This window comes from Hippopotamus amphibius, chromosome 5 (assembly GCF_030028045.1).
Source record: "Hippopotamus amphibius kiboko isolate mHipAmp2 chromosome 5, mHipAmp2.hap2, whole genome shotgun sequence".
Classification (NCBI taxonomy): Eukaryota; Metazoa; Chordata; class Mammalia; order Artiodactyla; family Hippopotamidae; genus Hippopotamus; species Hippopotamus amphibius.
Window position 1 is genome coordinate 158947815 of NC_080190.1, and position 19304 is coordinate 158967118.

The following is a 19304-nucleotide window of genomic DNA, read 5'->3' on the forward strand; positions in this document are numbered from 1 at the left end:
GGATTACTGAGGGCATTACAACCTGCTGTTCAGATTTGGTGCCCAGGTGCAGCGGGAGTGCACGTTTCCTGATTCCTGCCTGAACAATGCCAGCCGCACTCTGCTTGTTCCACCTGTGACTGGTGCATCTTGAGTTTGTCCATCCCTGGAATCTGGCATCTCCATTTCTGCAAGAAAGAGGTGCAGCCCTACCTCATTCTCTACCCGAGGAGTTACCAGGGAGAGTTTGCACAGGGGGTTATCATCACTGGTCAGCTGTCATTTCCAAAGTTAGCACTGAATCTCTATCCAGCTCCTTGGACTTCACTTTCATGGTTAGAATCCAGAAGCAGGGGAAATGGATTCTTCATCCCATGACCTCGCCCCCTTCCCCGCCAGGTTTTGATCATTTGACAGACATGGACACTGAAATTCAGAGGGATCTATCTCACAGTGGTATAACCAATGAATGTCAGGGCAGAGAGACTGGGCATAGGCATTTGTCACTGTGTCTCCCTCTAGATCCCGTGTCTCCCCGTTGGCAATTTTTTCATCCTAAGCCCTGCTATTTCGAAACATCTCACATTCACATTCCTTTGTAGCTCACTGTCCACATGGGACTTGGGTCCCACCAACTAGATGCACAAAAAGCCTGGGCTCAGAAGTGAACATTCAAGGAAGGAGTGCCCGTGCTGGGGAAGCAAATGTGCTGGCGGAGATGTCCACTCTCAAAGGTGCTGCAATAGCAGATGTGCTAGGGTCTAGTCCCAAGTGGGGCTGGGGTCTAGCAAGGGTGGGGCTGGTTGTGGTGCTTTCACCACAGCAACTCCTGTGACACTGACACTGGCTGTGTAGCTTCAGAGCCCTCTCAGCCTTCCCAGATTCTGGGATTTTCCTAATACCTTTACATAAATCATTTTCTTGCTTAAAATAGCAAAAGTTTACTTTACTTTTGCAACCAAACAAAACCTGACCAATGTTAACTGGAACCCAGGATTTCTGATTCCCAAACTCAGAGCTCTTTTCCTTGGCCCACAGCCAGGTATAAGCTCTAAACTCACACCTTATTAACCCTCTTCCTTTCTCCAGAGAAGTAACGGAAAATAAAGCATCTGGAAAGAGAGATTTGGACCCTGGCTGGGGTGACAGAGAGGAAAATTGAGGGCACTGTATCTTTCTAAGGAGAGGAGGAAAGCAAAAGAGAGTCAGGAAGAAAAAGAGAAGAGAACTCACATTTACTGGGCAATAAATGTGTACCTGGACATGCTATAAACCACAGCAATAACAGCAGCTAAAAAGAACCTAAGATGGGTATTCACAGCACTTCTTATCTCCCCACTTTCTAAGGAAGATTCTTTGAGTTCTTCAGCTTCTGATTTCTTTTTGTGGGAACAGGATTAATAAGTAAGCAAAAGAAATGTCTCAGAATTATGCACAGAAGAAAGACACGGGAAGTGGGAAGAGGGGATTACAGGTAGGCAGGATGGCAGAGGGTGGCAGAAATGGAAAACTGAAGACAGAAATACCATCATGGGTGGACTTTGCAGGGGTGATATTTGAACAGAGATTGGGAGGATTTGCTGGCATTGCCTGGTGTAACACCACTGCCCTTCTCTCCTCTGTCAAGAGGCTTTGGAAAGTCTCACGTGATTCTCCAAGTGTTTTAATATGCATTTGTTATTGTTTTGGAAGCATCACCATTCTAGGACCAGTCTTAAGAAGACACAAATGCATTGTCTCATTTGACCTACATTATCGTCCTGTGAGTTGAGCACTATTCTGATTTCTATTTCTCAGCTTAAGAATCTGAGGCTCAGAGAAGTTTTGTGGTTTATCCAAAGTCACACAGCTCTCCAAGTGGTAAAACTGAGATTTGAATCCAGACTTAAAAGATTCTAACACCCTTTCATAGAGGAAGGTAGAAGTGACATATACTGACCTACTTCACAATCTGCCCCTTTGCTCACCCAGGGTGAACACATGGATTTGGAAATTCCTGAGCTGATGTAGGGTTCTGCCAATTATTTAGATCCATAGCTTAAAAAAAAAAAAAAAAAAAAAAAGGTACAAAACCCATACAACAACTATTCCAAAGGCCTAAGGACAGAACCTCCAAAAGTGTAACCAGGAGCTAACCCAGGTAAATTATTCAGAAAATAAAAATTAATTAAACTGAAAGGATTAAAATGGATTAAACAGCTGTTCAACACCCCCTTGGTCTGCCAGTAACACAACTGGTTCTGAAGGCAATTTAAGTTAGTATGCACTTTTTGAAAGTTTAAATGTAGTTACCTCGTGGTTGTTTATATCCACACAGACCAGAACTGATGACACAGGAGGAAAGTTGCCATTGTTGTAATCACTTTAGTCTAATGTGCTAGGATTGGGCCTGGGAGAAAGGAACTGCCCTGTGCTATGTAAGAGCATTGCAGATGTTATCTCTTTTAGCCTCACCACACCCCTCAGAGGCTGATCCTATCAGTCACATCCTATAAATGATTCAGTGGGGCTCCAAAAGGTTGAGTGCTCTGCTCAGTCACCCAGCATCTGGTTTTAATTGGGAGACCATAGGTCTTGGCATGTCTGAGACAGTCCCAGGGTATACCTGTTATCTCAGGGTAATTACTGAGCGCCCCCCTTTCATTCTTACAATTTCCCCTTTTAAATGACAGTTTGTAGGGTCACCTCGTCATCCCTGACAACATCGAGGTGAACCCAGGTCAGACTGCCTCTAGAGCCCATGGTCACTGGGATTTCAGGCCCCCAGAGGGCAGACTTCCATAAAGCAATAAGTCTGGAGTGGGACCAGAGGTCTTCATTGTAACAAACATCTCCCAGGTGGTCCCGTTACCTATGGCTGGAGGGCCATATTCTGAGAGAGACTCTTCTATACTGTTACCTTATATAGTCATCTGTTAGGGCTGTTATGACAAGATACCACAGATTGGGTGGCTTAAACAAAAGGTTTATTTTCTCATAGTTCTGGAGGCTGGAAGTTCAAGATCAAGGGGTTTGCAGGTGTGGTTTCTTCCGAGGCCTCTCTCTTTGGCTTAGGGATGGCTGCCTTCTCCTTGTGTTCTGACGTGGACTGTTCTCTGTGTATGTGCATCCCTGATGTCTGTGTGTCCAAATTTCCTCTTCTTATACGGACACCAGTCAGATTGGATTAGGACTCACCCCAATGGCCTCATTTTAACTTCATCACTTCTTTAAAGTCCTCATCTCCAAATACAGTCACATTCTGAGGTACTAGGAGTCAGAGTTATAACATACAAATTTTGGTGGGCGGCGGGGAACACAATTCCTCCCACAACACCTTACTAGGCACAGAAAGTGGGAATGGAGAAAAATTATAAAATCCTCTTTTCTGAGGATCTTTAGAAGTAAAGCAAAGAGAGCACAGGGAGATCAGCTTGATGCTTTGTGATGACCTAGAGGGGTGGGATAGGGAGAGTGGGAGGGAGGCTCAAGAGGGAGGGGATCTGGGGATATATGTATATATATAGCTGATTCACTTAGTTGTACAGTAGAAACTAACAATATTGTAAAGCAATTATACTCCAATAAAGGTGAAAAAATTTGAAAAAAAGAAGTAAAACAAAGCCTCACCTGTGAGAGACAGTGTAGGTATGAGCCAGGTACAAGGTGAAACCTTGTTGATTCCATCATTGCCACTGGTTTGGAACTGCACCCAAGACAGCAAAAGTGCCAGAGACACCAGCCTGAGCTCCAGAGGCAGCTGGCAAAAGATGGCCTTTTCCACCATCGCAATCACCACCACCCAGGTCCCCAAATGCACAAAACAGGGTAGCAGAAGCAACCTCTGCTACTAGAAGGTTTGGATGGGGGGTGAGTCAAGTGCGATTTGGAATAAGCTGCTCGGCAGACGCGGTTATTTATGTACCCTGACGCCACTCCTGTTCTTCCTTCCTGACGGAGTTACCTGAGCTACAGAGGCTGGAGTCCTACTGAGCACCTGGAACATGAGACATGGCTCGATTCTGGTCAAGAGGAACTGAGGGGGAATCTTCTAGCAGGTTTCCGGCAAAGAATCTTCCCCTGGTAAAGAAAGAATATTAAGTAGAAGCCCCTGCCTGCCTGCCTGCCTGCCTAGAACATGGCTATTTGTAGATGCGATGCTAGGCACTATGGCCACCATCTCGTGACCGTGGGGAGAAGGAGTGCCCTTCAAAAGATGACCTGGTGCTGGAGCCGCCCAACTCCAGGCTTACCAAGTGAAGCAATAAATATCCTAGTTGTCGAGCATCTTTTAGTAGGGTTTCTGTTACTTGCAACCAATACCCTCCTACTTGTGTAAAAAGTAAAAGGGACTTCAGGTTATATGTTTTAAAGTGTTAATGGGTATTTGAAAATTAGTGTGTACTGCATGTTCATTATAAAAAAAAAAGGAAAGATTAAAATCTATATAGAAATCAATTTTAAAAGATTATACTTCATGTCATTATTTTTAAGATTCTAGTTTATACCCTTTTTTTCTAGGCATATATTTATCTTACAAAAATGTCATCATTTGTACTCTGCCCCTAGTTTGTCTGTGTCTGTGAGTATGCATGTCTAATACCACATCAGGACGTCCTTTTTACATTTTCAGTGGTGACAAGGCATTCCATTGTGTGTATGTACCATAATTTAAATGATCTTATATTGGTGGATTTTTCTATCATTTATAATAGAAAAATATAAACATGATTTTATATCAATATAATCACTACTGTAAATACTATTATAAATGTCTTTACGTATCTAAATTTGTTCATTTGGCTGAATACTTCCATAGGATAAATCATTCAGAATTACTGAGTCAAACATCCCATGAAATACCTTTAAGGTTTTGATTTTAATTGCAAAATCGCTTTCCAGTAAGCCAGTAGCACTTTCTCCCAGAAGCAGTGTACAAGACTGTTTCTCTAGCCTCCTAATGCTAGATATTATTCTTTTAATCTTTGCCAATCTGATGAGCCAAAGAAGAAAATTTATCTGATTTTTTGGTGAGCTTTTGATTACCAAACAAGGGGAAACACGTTGATTTCTTGTCGAATGCTTGGCTATCACAAAGCACAGGAAACTTCTTTCCTATTTTACTCAAACACAGGCTTGCGAGGGCCCTGAGCACCTAGAATGATAGACAACAGCCCCCACTCCTTCTCCCCAGTCGATTAACTAACCTCATATGTCAGTGGAGTAAATTCTCCTCCCGGCCTGCTTCAGTGACAGCCCATTACTCAAGCAGCACGGAAGGCCCACATTTCAACGTCGGCCCAATCCCAGCTCCTGGTTAGACATAACTACTTGTCTTCAGTTGGTTATTTTCAACCCTGGCTGCACGTCAGAATCACCTAGGGAGTTTTTTAATCTTTAATCTAAATCTTATTTTCTTTTATGAGTAGGTAGTATATGACTCACAAGCAAAAAAAATGGAAAGGGATATTCAGTTAAAACTCTTTCTCCATAGTCCCCAACCAGCCAATTCTCCTCCTCAGAAGCAAATGATGTCACTAATTTCTCTTGGATCTTTCCAGAGATATGAGTAGATTTTAAGACGTGCCCTTTCTGGGATCCCCACATCCAGACCTGCTGTATCAGAATTTCTAGGATGGAGAATCTGAAAACTTGCATTTCTTTTTAAAGCCTACAATATTGTTAAATTATAATCAGGGGTTAAAACAACTACTTTAGTATCTCACTTATTCATTCATTCAGCATGTATTTATTCAGCTTGGGCTTTTCTTTCTTTTCTTTTCTTTTCTTTTTTTTGGCCGCACCCAACCAGTGATCGAACCTGCACTTCCTGCAGGGGAAGCAAGGAGTCTTAACCACTGGACCACCAGGGAAGTCCCTGAGCTTGGGCTTTTATCTGCTGAGCATTGTGCTTGGTACCCAGGAGACAGCAATAAGCCAGCCACTACTCTCATGGAGCTTAGACTGCAGTGTGGGGGAAAGCACGAAAACTAGTTATCATAAAGTGAGAAGTTCCAGGACAAAACTAGAGCAGGATGATTCTAATTGCTTTTATCTCGACTTGAGCTTCCTCCTTCCTCCCCTTCTAGACTTTCTTAACCCCTCCACTGAAAGGCAGGTGGAGGAGAGAAAGACAAAGGAGGCAAAATTGTTAGGCAATTAGATTACTCCTAGAGTCCAAATTTAGAAGGAATTTGAAGCTCAAGCCCAAAGTCATTCCCAGGTGATGTTCATGTCTCTTCGTTAGCACAGATCATTGGGTTCTTCATAATGGCTTAGAAATAAGTCTGAGAAATGTCAATTTGCTTGTTACTCTAAATGGAAAGTCTGATTCCTCTTCTCTCTCCTGCAATCCAGTAAGACCTACGCTAAAGCATCATGAGGGCTCCTGAATACCCAACTGACAGCTGAGAACTGAGGGGGTAACACCAGTGTCTCTCAGAGAGAAAGGTGGCTGGGTGTCCCCTTGCCACTGATACACACAGTATTCAGTCCTATTCAACAAAATACTGTTACTGACACATTCCAGGCACCGTTGTCAGTACCATTTTTATTCCATTTAAAAATGAGGAGGAAACTCAGACTCGGAGAGGTTAAGTAACTCATCCGAGTCGCTCGGAGTTCAGACCTGGGTTTGCTGATGTCGGAGCCTGGTATGTCCCTCAAAGGCTTTGCCTCAAAGGGTGAATGAGATAACCCATGCATCGTGCATACGGAAACATCGGGTAAATGGTTAAGTTGGATTTCATTCTATGAAAGCTGCCTGCTTGTCATTGCTGTTGTTTTTAATCAGTTAGACTCTAAGATCTGGCAGCTACAGGTTCACATCCATCATTTTTTGGAACCAAACTAATGAGAAGAAATGAGGTGGGGAAGCGCGAAACCGCACGGTGCGGGCTGGAGTTAGCCTGCCTGCTGCACGCTGGGGACTGGGAAGACCCACTTGGTACCCGCACTACAGACAGCCCCCTGTTTTCATGGTTCCACATCCACGGACTCAACCAACCATGGATCCTGTAGTGCTGTATGCACTTATCGAAAATACCCCACAAATAAGTGGACCTGTAAAGTTCAAACCTACGTTGTTCAAGAGTCGGCTGTAAATTTTACCTACACTCCACACTTCCCCCAATCCTACAATACCTCTATCCTTCCTTTGTTTGGTGAGACACCCCATGGGTCCTCTGGTGTGTGACCTCCCTCATCCCAATGGGTCGATAACCTTGACTCTGTCGGACAATAAGTATGTCTCGGTGGTCTTGGGCTGATTGGGCTGGGACACCCCAGTGTGATTTCCAGGGCTTCTTATGCAGTAAAGACCCTTCAGCTGAGAACATCAGAAGGACAAGGGGTTCATGTACCTCTGACTCCTCCCTTCTCATCCCACCCTGTCTCTCCCCTTCACCGCACCTGTTCCTTTCTAGTTCTTCAATTTTTCTCTGTTCCCGATTCACTGCCTCCCCGAAGCCTCCATTCAGGAAAAAGTCATGGGATAATTGAATTTAAGATCTGCCACTCACTAGCAGCTTGGACAGGTTACTTAGGTTTTCTAACCCTCATGATCTGTGAAATGGAGGTGATAGTCCCCAACTCACTAGGTGGTTGTAGAGATTAAAGGAGAGAACCCACACACAGCATTTAGCTGTTATTATTATTGGGTCATTGTTGTTGTTAACCTCAGGACAAGCCAGCAGGAACTGCCTGTGCCCTCCCTTATCCTCTCTTCTTCTCCCCCCTCAGTTCCATGGCTCATGGTCACATATTCACCCTGATTGCCACATGGAAGACAAGCCCCGACCCCTCAGGTCTGCCTGAAAGGCGTCCAGCAGAATTTCTCAAAGTGGGATCCATGAATCACCTCCATCAGCACGGACTGACAGACCTTGTCAAAAAATGCAGATTTGCAGACCACGGCATCAGATCGTCAGGCCCAGGAAGAAAGTGAGTAGAAACGGGGCCTCGGGCATGAGGCTGGAAGACTTTGAAGATGAACCACCAGGCTAGTCGGCAAGGGGCACTCAGCCCACCTTTGTGCATTCGTGCACTCAAAAGACAGGAAACAAGCGCAGACCAAGCACAGCGCCGTGCAAGGCTCAGGCACACAGCGGGGTCATGATTCACAGGCCCTTGTCCTCATGGGGTTTATGGCCCCATCGGGAGCAGAGAGATGTAAGCATTTAAAATGCAGGGTGCTGAGTGCAGAGTGCAAGGAGGAGAAACACGCAGGGACTGTGGGAGACAACTCACTGGGGGTCCTGAGGAAGTGGCATCCCAGCAGAGCCCTGAATGAAGGATGCTCTAGGGGTTACCCAGATGGAGGACAGAGCATCCGTGACAGAGGGAACAATATTTGCAAAAGGCCAGGGAGAAAGAACAGGTGTAAGGAATGGCGTGGGGCTTTGGATGGGGGATCATGAAGTGCTGGGGGGAAAGGGAGAGAGCAACACAGCTGCCAAATAATCAGGACCAGATCGGGAAGGGCCTTGCAAACCAACATATATAAAGATGGGGGACTTTAATCTGTAGAGGAGCTTACAATGGGGGTAGGGTCATGTGATCTGATTTGCATTTTCAAAAGATTTTCAAAATCACCCTGGATCCTGTGTAGACAACGAATGGAGGGAAGCAAAAATGATGCTTTAGATGACTAATGCACAGCAAAGGAGAGAGGCAGGCTACATGAAGGTAACAGCAGAACAGCAGTGGGATGGAGAAAAGTGGATGGATTTCAGAGGCATGTGGAAGCATCAACCAACAGGACTGAATTATTGAGGGGATATATGTGAATGGTGTTTGGGTGGGGGCAGTGCTAGGGGCAAGGGCTTGAAGCCTGTGTTCAGAAAGGGACTATCTGCTGTCAGCATAGTGCTGGAAAGGGTCTACAGTTCTCCTGGTCTTGGTGCAACGCCATCCCACCCAACCATGCCTTGTACCGCCTACTTCCACCCCCGTGTTTCTTTCTACCTGGACAACTGATGTCTGAGCTTCCTAGGACAAATCCCCCTTTAAGCAATTACTGTGCTGTATTGTAATCATCCTTTGTGTGTCTGCCTCCTCCAGTCGGGCTGTGGACTTCTCCTTTTCTTGGGACTGGGTCTGGGGGGAAACGCTGATACAGTAACCACTTAGTGTGCTCTACAGGCCAGCGGAATTAAAGTCACTTTGGGGTTACTATTGAATATGGAGCCCAACTCCAGACTTCCAGAATCAGAATCTCTTGGAGGAAGACCCAGGAATCTGCCTTTTAACCATCTCTAATGGTGCATCTAATGTCCACTGAGGTTCAAGAACCCATGGACTGTAAAGTTAAGAGGGTATCCAGGAAAGAGGAGAAGCTCTACAGTCAGACAGTCTAGATCTAATTCAGGTCTTCACTGAACCTCAATGTTCTCATTTCTAAAGTGGAACACTGGGAATTCCCTGGAAGTCCAGTGGTTAGGACTCTGCACTTTCACTGCCAAGGGCCTGGGTTCTATCCTTGGTTAGGGAACTAAGATCCTGCAAGGCGTATGGTGTGGCTAAAATAAATAAAATAAAATAAAATAAAACACTGTGCTCATTCCTCAGGGATGAATTAGAGAGTGTCCATAACACATAAAATACAGGGTATGACAAAGGCATCCACAGTGAACACTGGTTGAATAAACTTGCAAAAGATGCATGAAACAGGCAAGCACCTGAACATCTCTTGCTACTTTATAGTCACTGAACATCCACTTGACATTAACAGCAGTTACTTGCTAGTGGCAAAAAGCAACCGAGCATTTGTTCTTAGGAACTTAGGGCTCCGTGGCCCTTTCACAATGAAATTGTGCTAAATCCACAACCACAAGGACATTTTCTTAGCCCCATAAGAAGATTCATCTAAGTTACATTGTGGTTACAGCAGAGGGAAATATACCCATTATTTTGTAATAACTTTAAACGGAGTACAATCTATAAAACTATTGAATCACTACGTTGTACGCCTGAAACTAATATAATCTAAATTACCTAACCTTCAATAGAAAACAAGTGATTAATTAAGTAGTAGTTCGTTCTCTTCTAATGCTGCTCAGATGGAAGAGGGCCTCCATATTATTCCTTATCTAACTCTCTTCTCATTTGGCCTCTTTGACAAATTATTCCTCCATTTTTTCAGAATTAAAATGATCCCATCTTAGAATCCTGGTGTGCTACTTCTTGGTGGAAAGTGTGTATAAGAGAGGGAGTGGGCCTGGGGGTCAGTGGGAGGCCTGGGTTGGAAAGTCAGTTCCAGCCCTTACTAGCCAAGCAATCTGAATTCCTCTGATTCTCAGTGATAATCTCTGTAAAGTGGGTAAAATAGCAGTTCTTACATTATAGGGCTATTGTGAGGATTCAGTTTCTCTTGCAGAGCCCTTGGAACAGTGGTCACTCCTGCGTAAACATTTAGGTCAGCTGTTCTCCAGTGTCTCCAGGAACACTTTATTGGTACCTGACCCCCTCCACATTTTAGTCTTACTCACCATTTAACTCTGTTCACTGAGGTCTCTGTCTCCTGGGTCCAGTGTTTCCTTGCTCAATTTATAAGCAAACCAACTCCAGAGAGAGAAGAGAAAACTAATCCCCAACAGAGTGCAGTTGACAGAAAGCAGTCTTTCCTTTGACCTTTTCTCAAAGGATTTGTAGTTTCATAAGCTCTGAGCCTAAGACTTATCTAAATCCTGCCTAATACACCCCATAGGTCAACCAAATCGAGACCTCAATAGGAAGCTTTTAAAAATAAGAAACTGGACTTACTGACTGGGTATAGCAGACAATGGCAGAAACAGAAGGAAGTCCTGATACTCACGCATCGACTCCTCATTTCTGCCTATGGTTCACGGCAACGTGTCTTTGTGGTCCAGGCATCAGCAAAATGGCTGTGGCCAGTGGCAGAAGACACTTTAGTGGCTCCAGGTGGACTGGTGCTGACCTGTATTGAGTGTCTCCAATTAAAATCAGAGCCCCCAGGTTGTCTGAAGTTGTTATCTCAACAGGATAACAGTAGGCCAGCTATAGGTGCTCTCTCTCTTCTCCCTGCTTTTCCCCTTAGAATCTCCTGGGGAACTTTGAAAATCCTAATATCCAGGCCACACTCCAGACCAATTATCTTAAACCTTCCAGGGGTAGGATTACTGCAGATTCAGATTCAATAGGTCTGGAGCGGGGTCTGAGATTTTTCATTTCTAACCAACTCCCAGGTGATGCCCACACAGCTGGTCTAGGGACCAGAATTTGTAGCCAAGTCTTAGACTGTCTTTCCCCCCACCCCTCCTGTCCATCAAAATTAGTGCTTGATGCTCATTGGTCTATTTCCCCAAGGTTGTAACATCAGGAACAAAGACTTTCTTCTGGTTAATTTATTTACTTCTGGGACCTGATCTTGTTTAAGGAGACCTACCTTGTTTAAGGAGAAGATACTTAGAAAAGTGGGAATTTGGGGACTTCCCTGGTGGCACAGGGGTTAAGAATCCACCTGCCAATGCAGGGGACACGGGTTTGAGCCCTGATCTGGGAAAATCCCACATGCTGTGGAGCAACTAAGTCCAGGTACCACAACTACTGAGCCTGCACTCTAGAGCCCACGTGCCACAACTGCTGAGCCTGAGTGTTGCAACTACTGAAGCCCGCTCACCTAGGGAGCGCGTGCTCTGCGACAAGAGAAGGCACCGCAATGAGAAGCCCACGCACCACAATGAAGAGTAGCCCCCTCTCACCACAACTAAGGAAAGCCCATGTGCAGCAATGAAGACCCAACACAACCAAATAAATAGAAAATACTTTAAAAAAAAAAAAAAGGAAAATGGGAATTTAAAATGTTCTTGCAGTCAGATCTTTCCAATCAATTCAATACTGGTCATCCTCACGCTTTTTGTCAGAGAGCTTTCAGATTTAAACAGGTTCACATCACTTCTCTTTTCCTCCAACTCCCAGTTCTAATAATATTCTTTAATAGCCTCACTTTAAGGTTGAGGCAGAATGGTGCACTTTAAGAGTGAGGCAGAATGGTACAGAATTCCTGAACTTGGAATTAGGAAACCCAAGACCTTGAGCAAGTCTCATGTGCTCTCCGAGCCTGTTTTCTCTTCTGAAAAAGAACCTTGTTGTGATTTTAATAGCTGCCATTGTGTGCTAAGCATTAGACCTACACCAAAGTATCTTCCTCAGTCCTCACTCATAATCCCACCTACTAATGAAAATGTTGGGGCCCAGAGAGTCTAAGGAACCAGCTCAAAGTCTCAGGGCTGGTGAGCGATAGAACGTGGATTGACATCTGTGACTGACTCTTTCACTGCCTCGGTGCTACCCGCCTCATATGGTTGTTGGGTGACAAATGAAGTCACTCTTGAGAGGACTTTATAAGCTGAGGTGTTTCATCATTTTTTAAAAGCTGAGATTTATAGCCTTAAAACCTGGCTTCAAGTCCTGGCTCTGCCATTCGTTTACTGTACAGATATAGACAAGTGACTTAGTCTGAGTTTCTTTCTTTGTCCATAAAATGACTCCAGTATTGACCCCTGCCTTGTCTACCTCTCAGGGTAAGGGTGAAAAGAACAATAATAACAGCAACAGCAACAAAACTAACATTTCTATGATGCTTCATATGCCTCAGGCACTGTTGGAGGTGCTTTTAAGAAATGTGACAATGTACCTGAACATAATTTTAAAACCAGAAGGAGTGTTTTGTTTTTTTTTTTTAATTAACTTGAAGTTTTTCTGGTCAAACTGAAATGTCACATGTCTTTATGGGCTGCTGTTTTTTTTTTTTTTTTCAGGGACTGTATCTGCAGTAGACAAATCTTCAAGTGAAAACTCAGGTTTTACCGCAGTGATAGTCTCTCCAAACAGCAGCAAGGACTCTGGAGAGAGGATGTGAGGAACAGTGTAAGCAGAAACTCAGGGTGTTTATGCTTCAGTAAGGTATCATGGAGGCCCACTTGGGCTTACAGACCTTAAATTTTGCCTATGATGATATAAGGGCAAAACATGGCAGAATCTACCACCAATTCTCCAGTAGATTTTGTCTCCCTTCCTGAGAACAGACAGAAGGACCCAAGTCCCAGGATGCATTGCTTCAGCATCCTGACTCTCCCCAAGGATGCATCACAAATACCTCCACTCCTGCTCTGCCAGCCACTCCAGCTCCCTTTTCTCATTCCACTTCCAATACCTGACATTTCTAACCTGCCTCACAGTATCTGAAGATCACAGAGAAGTGTCTCTTCCATTCCCTGGACATGGAAACCTGGCCCTAGTGTACATCAACATCTTTCTGAAAAACCAATCTGGGAGGTGGGCAAAAATGGTCTTTCCTCATTACAGAAACCCCAGCTTGCACATCCTCACCTCATGCAAATTCTTTCCCTCCACAATCTCTCCTCACCTTCAATCACTGGCTTCCACCTCCACGTTTTTGTCTTTCTTGTATGCCAGCCATCTTATTATTTGCTCAATACCTTTCTTTATATCTAGCCACTTTTTAACTTAAGTTCGTTTCAAAAGGAAACTTTATATGACTATCATAAATGGAAAACTAATATTGGGAAGATCTTTCCTTGTAGCTGTAGTTCTTGTAACAGCTAAGAGTTGCTCAAAATGATTATGAAAACAGAGCAATTTTATCAGATTCTAACTGGATAGGGTTGCTTGGTGAAGACACTGTGCTGAAGTCTGCTTTCTCTAGATATAATTGGAAAGGCTGAGAGAAAATTGAAAAGGGAATTGTTGAACTCTGAGTTGATGCTATTTCATGCCTTGCCTTAAAAGCATCATGAGTAGAACCTGGGGTGCATAACCTATACTTTGGAAACACTGATATGAGGATGGAAGTTCTATTCTTCAAAGGGATTGGCCACAAGTACTAGAGGGCCCTCAGAGACCAGCTCCCCAACCTTGTCTGCCTCCCCATGCCAGCTTCCTCCCCCTCCACCCTTTGATCAGAATGTGAGAGATCTTTCCAACAACTCTATCATCGATTGTTGCCAACTTTGTGGTCTGAGAGGCCACAAGCCAGCAGCGGTTATTCTGCCATCCTCAGGTTAAACGACCCAAGAAAAAGAGGATTACTGCCAAATGGCACGACCCTGTGTTCATACACATACATCTTCCCCACCTTGGATTCAGTCTGCTGGGGGTTCTCTCCAGACTGCTGCTGTAACAAGAGTGAGGTGTGTTCCCTTCTGGGAGATGTCTCTTCTCTAGAGAGGTCTGGAGTGATGAGATTCTGACAACCCTGTTCTGGGTTTTCTGGACATGCTCTCTTGCTGTCTTTGAATGCATTTTGCTTATCATTGAAGTAGTAAGACACTGAGCGTTCAGGTGTGGTTGTGACACAGGGGAAGGACCATGGTGTCTCCTCAGCCTACATCTCTTGTGTCCACCACATGGAATATATGTAACCTGGATAAAAGGCAGCCTCCATGTGCCCAGGCCAGGTTGGCAGGACATCACAGGACTTGGAGCAATCTCAGTATAATGAAAACTTGTGCTGCCTGGCCTCGTCCTTTACGCATACATTTTCTTGTGGCCACAACTCAGGAGTTGGGATCACGGCTCTTTGCCAAATATCCTCATCCCATCTGGCAATACCAATATATAGTGAGAGAAAATCTCCAGAAGGCAATACACAACATGTTACTTGTGTGGATTTCTGTGGATGGTAGGTGATTTTAGTTTTCACAATTAAATGAAATATTTTATACATATTTCTAATTCCTTGAGTGTTTTTAATTTTCCCTTTCACTGATCTGTATTTTCTAGTTTTAGTATTATAACTTTACAAAATAATTTGTAGTTGAAAAAAATTTTTTAAACTGTCACTCCAGCCACAAAATGATGTACTAGCAAGTATAGGACCAGTCATGCCTTGAAAAATAAAAATACATACTTGGTCCAAAAATGTCAAACTCTGGTGAAACTCTGCAATTTCTCGTAACCATTAAGGGATCAAACTGGTGTTGACAACCTAGAGGGATGGCATAGGGAGGGTGGGAGGAAGGCTCAAGGGGGAGGGGATATGGGGTTATATGTATAAACATAGCCGATTCACTTTGTTGTACAGCAGAAACTAACCGTATTGTAAAGCAATTATACTCCAATAAAGATGAAAAAGTTTGAAAACAAAAAAGAGTAAAGCAAAGCCTCAGCTGTGAGAGACTGTGTAGGTATGAGCCAGAAACTAGCACAATATTGTAAAGCAATTATATTCCAATAAAGATCTGGAAAAAAAGAGAGAGCTCAACCTGGAACTTGAATTGAGAGCCTCTCTTGTAAGACTAGAGTGTAGCTGTGTGAGTTTTGCACACTCATCTTCAGCGGACACTGGGCACATTGTCACCAGTGTGAATGGCACCCCCTGGAGTTGTGCAAGGCACACCTGCGTGGCTGTACAGCACTCCACATCATTACCACCAAGTGGGAAGGCCTTTTCCAGTCTGGCTGAGACCACAATAGAGAAGAATCTGGACTGAACAGACAAGTGAAGTAGTCTCTGTTATTAGTTGAAGGCAGAGAAATAAGCTCATAGCTAATGGACTAAACTAACATAGCTTTCAGAAGGTCCTGAGAAAGGAGAACTAGCGGTTGCTCATCTACAAACTGTGGAGTTTTCCTGGTGGGATGCTGGCCAACTGATTGAGGCATAGTTTTGAGAATCAGAATATATTTCTCTCTCCTTCTCTTCCTTCCTCCTTAAAAAAGACACCAAGTACCAGAGATGTGTGCAAAGCGCTGTGCTCTGAGACAGGCCTCAGGGGACCTATTGTCACAGCTATTGCTCTTGGGACAGGGTCATCCAACCTGCTAAGGAATCCCATTTTCAAGACAAATTTCACTGCATTTACTTTTGTTTTCCCTGCTGCACCGACTTGGCCACAGCCCCAAACAGTAATCAGAATGTCAAGCACATTTTCATGTTTCCTTTACGTCTTCCATGCTTCCCTACGGCAAAATGGCTGCAGCACCCAGGCATGGGTCCCCTTCTTCATCCCACCATGTCGGCCGAGGCATGGAGAGGTCTCTCTTTACTTCTCTGAACCGGGAAGCCAGCCTTGATTTCTCTTCCCCATCACGACTAATCCTTGAGCAAGTCCTGCTGCATCCAACTCTGAGATTCCCTCAAATCCTTCCACAGCTTATGGTCTAGGTCATTGCCGGCCACTGCCATCCCGATCTCATGTACCAACGCAGCCTTCTCCTAACTGGTCTCCCTGCTCCCAGCCAACACACCTCTGAGTCTCTGTTCTTTCCACCTGTTGCCAACCTCCCTCCTCCTTCTCATCCTTTAGCCTTCAGTGCTTAAGCCAATACTTTTCTCTACCCTCTTCCCCTTTATTTTCAAAAAGCCTACCATAATGTATAGGTATTTATTTGCAATTGTGTGTTTAATCTTGTAACTCCTTGAATCAGGAAGAGCATTTGCCTGCCTTTTTAGCCCGGTGCTTAGCACCGTTCCCTGCTTCGGTTTCACTTATTCACTCTGTGACTGTGAGCAACCTGTTTAGCCTCCCTCTTTAACCATCAAATAGGGTGACTGAGCCCTACCTTACAGGTTATTTTGAGAATTAAGTGAGATCATCTACAAAGTGTCTAGAATAATGTTTGGCCCATCATTAGTATTTAATGCCAGTTCCTTTGCCTTTCTCCCTGGAAGGCAGGCTGTGTTAGTCAGGACCTTTAATTGTAAGTGACAGAAACCGAATTTGAGCTGAAACACAAAAGGGAAGTGATTAGCTGGTATTTCTAAACCACTGGAGAAATAAGGCGAAAGCTGAAACCAGGGACTCAAATGCCCTCAGTTGCCCACCTCTCTCTCATTCTCTCCGTGTGTGTGTGTGTGTGTGTGTGTGTGTGTGTGTGTATCTTATCTCCTCTTCTCCCTGTCTATCACTTTTATTCTCTCAACTGCCGGCCTTTCAGAAGCAGGAAACTTGTCTCTGCAGCACGAGATCCCCCATTATAGCTCCACTTCCAGAGAGAAAAGGTGCTTCTTTCTCTGATTTCCAGTTAGAGAAATGCCAGGGAAGGGCTCATTGTCCCGACTTGAGTCACGTGTGAGTTCCCCGGGCTTAGAGAGATGGAGACATACATTCTTATTCAGACGATAGGCTGGGGGACAATACCCCCCCAAAGAAGGGGTTTGCATTGCCAAGGAGGGGCGGGAGAGTTCCAGGCAGACAGAACAATGGATGTCCACCGTGAGAAACACTATAGAATACAAAGCAGTGTAAGTCACAGCACAGTGGTCATTACAACTGCCTCTCTAAGCTATGTATGTGCCTTTCTGCCTGGTTAAATTCTGGCATCCTGGAGACAGAGATGATGCCTTAATTACGACTGTTTTCCCTGCACCTAGCGCAGTCAGGTGTACATGAGGCCATGAAGGAGTGTTTGTTGCCTGAATACATGAAAGAGCAGTGTAAGCACCAAAGCTTTCCTTCATCCCTGGTGGTGTTTCTCAGCTGCAAACTGCCTCTGTGACCCTAGTCTGGGGAAACAGTTACATAATGGCCCTCAAAGCATCTTCAAGAAATCTGGCTCCTCTCTCATTAGCTATTTACATCTTAGAATGGTCTCGCTGAGACTTGCCCATTCTCCATTGCCTTGCTTGGCTTCTTCTGTGAGTTTCCATGTTCCTATTTATAAATCTCACTTGAGCCCAGTTCTTTGGGGGCCAATTTCTCCTCTCTCCCTCCCTTCCTCCTCAGAGCAGAGTGGTTAACCTGAGATGGCTTTCAGAGGAGGTACAGCTGTTCATACCAATGTGTATGGCTCCACCCAGCTTCCGTCAAGGGGCAGCAGCCTTTCTTAATTGCCCATTTAGCCCCTGCCTCAAGGACAAAAGGGTCACTGAGCAGCTTCCCCCATTTCATGCATGGAAAAATCAAGAGGCTGTGAGAGGAAATGACTGGTCCAGAGTCCCAGAGTTCCAAATGAACCCAGTTCTGGGCTTTGCAAGTCCTAAGCCCTAGTCATCGGACACCTGTCCTCAACCCCTAGAGATGAAGCCAGCCACTGTGGGCTGAGCATCCAGGCCCTGTGTGGGGTGCTGGGACACTGCGATGATTCAGACCAATTCCTGCCCTTGCAAGGTGCACGTCCACAGCAGCAGCGAGAAGAAAACCCATTACTACAATGAGGGGTGATGTACCAAGATCTCAGGCCATGAGTTGCACAACATGGAAGAGATTAGAATGCTGTAAATGGCTTTTGCACCTGGAAAGACCTTGGTTTGACTCCAGAAAATCCTCCAGGGCTCATTTACCAAGGACCAGCTCCTAGAAACAACTAAAGAAAATCCTTTCAAGTTATGTATTTACAGTCATAGCAATTTTAAATCTGGAGGAATCTTGATGGTAATCTGGTCCCAAACCCCGAGTTCACAAGGAAACAAACCAGATCTACAATTATACAATGATGTCATTGCTGTGGTGTGCAAATTGCTCCCAAGGAGGTTATCTTAATAATGTATATCATTTTCTGTTGGCAAAAGGAGAGAAATTAAACATTTATGCATAAGGCCCTGAGCTACACACACCATTGTCACATTTAATTCTCCTAATAAGAACGTGGGTGCTTTTATTCCAGTTACAAAGGAGGAAACCGAAGCACAGAGATGTTAAGTGACATGTCCAAGGTCCCACAGCTGATAAATGATGGGTTAGGGATTTGAACTCAGGCTTATCTATTTCCACAGCCTCTCTTCCTATGCAAATGGAGAAGTATAGAATTAGTGTTAAAAAACCTCGATCCTCTTCTTAAAGCCACCACTAACAAGTTATGTGAACTGGGAAAGGTCCTTCCATTTCATTGGGACTTAGTAACCGGTTCCCTAAATGAAGAGAACTGAGCTGGGTCAGTGATGCTGACATATGATCCACAGATGGTCACCCTCCCATCCTCTGCCCAAAACAGACGTAACTGTAGATCAGGGCACCAAATTGCCCTGGGCTCAAACTGGGCTTCTAGTACAGAGTGTCACGCAGCCACCCTCAGTCAGTTGCAATTGGCAGGAAATAAAATGTACTTGGCACCCTTTGGCCTGATGAGCTCTCAGATCTCTTCCAACCTTATTTAGTTTGTGCAAACTCTGGTCCTGAATTTTGTCATTTCTCTGCAGCGTTGGAAGCAAAATGGGAAGAGCTTATCTGTGATTCTGCAGAACAGAATCCTGCTGGATGCAGAGCCCCACTGTCCCCCTGGCTGATGGCAGGGCTGTGCCCAGGACTCCAGGGAGCCCGCCACACATGTGAGGGGGGCACAGCTCTGCTGCACGTGATGGAAATCTTCCCTCATGCCTGACATTTCCCGGAACATCACAAGGTTCTCTCGTGAAATGCATCTCT

The 19304-nt window shown here is 44.7% G+C and overlaps 1 long non-coding RNA gene across 1 annotated transcript; it reads right to left on the bottom strand.

Moving 5' to 3' along the window:
• Positions 1 to 2933: 2933 nt before the first annotated feature.
• Positions 2934 to 5298, bottom strand: LOC130853486 (uncharacterized). Its single transcript, XR_009053787.1, has 3 exons — positions 5166 to 5298; positions 3589 to 4038; positions 2934 to 3228 (listed from the first exon to the last, which is right to left on the bottom strand). It is a non-coding gene; the product is annotated as an uncharacterized LOC130853486 (long non-coding RNA).
• Between the last annotated feature and the right edge of the window lie 14006 nt (positions 5299 to 19304).